Raw genomic sequence first — 3,161 nt, 5'->3', positions numbered from 1 at the left:
CAATTAACTTAGAATCACTTTGTATATTATTGCTTTGTTTGTTTTCAAAGACTGAGAACACAATCAAAAGCACAGTACATTACCTTATTGTTACAACTAAAAAGAGTCTTGTAGGGCTTCAAGATCACCATCATGGGCAGTAATTATTGTTGCACTACCAATGCACTACCAATGTAGTGCAATAATAATAGATATGCTAGTTATCGGAGAGTTGTGATTGGCGAACTGCAAGAAAATTACCTTTCCTTGTTAAAAAAAAAACCCAAAACCAAACCCTCATATCAGAAAATTGGTTTTCCTGAATCTGAGAATCCTGCTTTGGGCTGCCCATTGGTTGGGCACAAGCTTTCAGAGATTTAGTTTCTCCACCTTCTTCCTTAAGACATAGTCTTTGAAGAAAGGATAAATTTTTAAAATGCCTACTTAGAAAGATCATCCATGCCTAGAACCTTGATGGCATAATAGCGAGGTAATTTTTTGTTTTGTTTTGTTTTGTTTTTAGACAGTTTCGCTCTGTTTCCCAGGCTGGAGTGCAGTGGTGTGATCTTGGCTCACTGCAAGCTCCACCTTCTGGGTTCACACCATTTTCCTGCCTCAGCCTCCCAAGTAGCTGGGACTACAGGCGCTCGCCACCACGCCCAGCTAATGTTTTGTATTTTTTAGTAGAGATGGGGTTTCACCGTGTTAGCAAGGTAATAGTTACCAAGCTTGTCATGACTGAGGAAATTCTTGGGAGAATAAGTCTCCATAGAAATTATCTAAATATGGCAAACTCCTAAGGAAATGTCTCCCATTGGGGAAAAGGACTGTTTAACTGGTCCCACATGTTTTCCAGGGGATCTCTTTTCCCCTCTGTCACTTTCTCCAGCTAGTTCTTATCTTTTGCGATGTAAAGGAAAGAAACACGATTTTAAGGAGGGCCTAAATATTAAGCATCCTTTCCCCTGATTCATTCTAATGCAATTGTATGCAGATATGAGGGAATTTTTTTGGGTTATAGCTGTCACTTGGAATTTCTCCATTAATGGAGTCTCTGAAGACATTTTAGAAATGAATAATATCTTTTATCTCGTTGGAATATGCATGGGATTCCCATCAAGTCTGTCCTCGTGTGACTCTGAGTAGACAGCCAGTAAGATTTCCTCTTTCACGTCTCTGTCAGGAATAAATACTCAGTTCTTCAGTAGTGCCCAGATGAAAACCTGATAGTGGAGGCTTTGCTCTGAAAGCAGACTGTGGCCCAGCTGTTCTGTGGTTTATGAATTTTTTAGCAAGGCTGGGGCTGGTGGCTGAACCAGCATTGGCTGAGTTCAGGCATACGCTGGGGGCTTGATGACTTCAAGCAGGGGTTAGAAAAATCTGGCTGTGTATTCTGGGTTTCCCCTCTGAGGTTTGGAGGTTTGTTCAACTTTGGTTCAAAGCCAAGCTCAGAGATTGGAAAATGGGAGAAGCCACTGGGCCCAGCAACTTGCAGTGACTCTCTGGCAAGCAGTGTGGAAAAGGAGCCACACTGAGGTCAGGTCAATGCCCGTTTGGAGAGGGATGCTGCTGACTGGGCCACTCTGAAAATCCTCTCTCCAGTGGAAAAACAAGTACCTGGGGCCCTGCCTCCAGCAAAGACTGACTTTCTGTGCCAGATCTCACTTCAGCTGTTTAAAGGAAGGAGTGGGGAGAATCAGATTTCGGGCCAACGGGGAGAGAATAAGGACCTAACTGTTAAGAGAAGGTGGCACTTTGAAGACTCAAACTTACCCAGAAATTGGATAACTTTTCTTTGTGTTTTGCCTTCTTGACAAGGCATCTGAGTATTGAAGGTCCTATTTTTTATATCTTGCCTCAATTTCTTTAGTAAGTTGTAACACTGGGGCAAAGGGAAATACTCATTGGCTAGTGTCATTACCGTTTAGTGGCCACTGGGAAGACAGGCTGGGAACCAGGAATTAAGATACATTCTTCCTACCAGCGAGTTCTGACATTTGAGTCTATGGAAAACAAAGTGAAGTGAAAATAACATTTTCCAATGAGAACACATGGACACAGGGAGGGGAACAACACACACTGGGGCCTGCTGGGGATGGGGAAAGGAAGGAGATCATCAGGATAAATAGCTAATGCATGCCGGGCTTAATACCTAGGTGAGGGGTTGATAGGTACAGCAAACCACCATGGCACACCTTTACCTGTGTGACAAACCTGCACATCCTGCACAGGTATCCCAGAACTTAAACTTTTAAAAAATAACGTATATCTCAATCTAATGATGATTGGGGAAATAATTGACCTATTTGATTATATGGATGCTCAAAATAAAGCATCTCCATCAAATGAGCCCTCAGGCCTGGCTGAGTCTGTTTGACTCACAGCATTGGAGCTTCTCCCCTCTGATCTCGGGGAGATTTAATATGCTCATGCTAGCAGCCTACTCCAAGCAGACCAGGTGAATTAGGAGCTCAGTGGGTGGGGCCTAGACATTGACTTCGAAGCTCCCCAGGTGAATCCAGTGAGCCGCCAGGGCTAATAACCATTCACCGACTCTATCCCAATCAGCAAGGTACTGTGGCTGCCAAATCATCATTTTATGTAGGGAGGCCAGGGTGCTGATGCAGGGATGAAGTTGCTCTTTTTCTTGGATTGTCAGGAAAGGCCTGGCTGCTCAGGTAACGTTTGAACATGGACATGAAGGAAGTGAGCAAAGGGGTGGAGGAGGAGGGAAGAGGATTCCAGGCAGCGTTACACCCACCTCACAACAGAAGACTGGTTTCTGAAGGTGGGTGGGTGGGAGACAGGGAAGGCGTAATGGTACTTATCTTGCTACCAGCACACTGGTTCAGAGAGAATTAGGCCCCTTGAATGCCTCATCAATGTGGAAAAAATCTGATGGTTAGAAATAACCCTTTGGTTAAAAATAACCTGAATCTTATGGTAATGATTAAATAATATGAAAGCACAAGTACAGTTCGTTTATGTCAAACAGAATGAGGTTTCACAGAATCTAGCACTATAGGTGCATTTAAAAAGACAAGGAAAGAAAATACGTGAGTGCACAAAAAACAGGGTTTCTAGTAGGGAAAGAGTAACGTGCTTGCTTATTTGTTTGGCTTTGATCTGCGTATGATAGAAGCCTGGGGAAGGAGCCCATGGGCAGGTCACGGTTATGCTTT

The sequence above is a fragment of the Rhinopithecus bieti genome, unplaced genomic scaffold (genome assembly GCF_001698545.2).
Source record: "Rhinopithecus bieti isolate Rb0 unplaced genomic scaffold, ASM169854v2 scaffold_19018, whole genome shotgun sequence".
Taxonomy (NCBI): domain Eukaryota; kingdom Metazoa; phylum Chordata; class Mammalia; order Primates; family Cercopithecidae; genus Rhinopithecus; species Rhinopithecus bieti.
The sequence above is the reverse complement of the archived record's forward strand: the minus strand, read 5'-3'. Positions refer to the sequence as shown.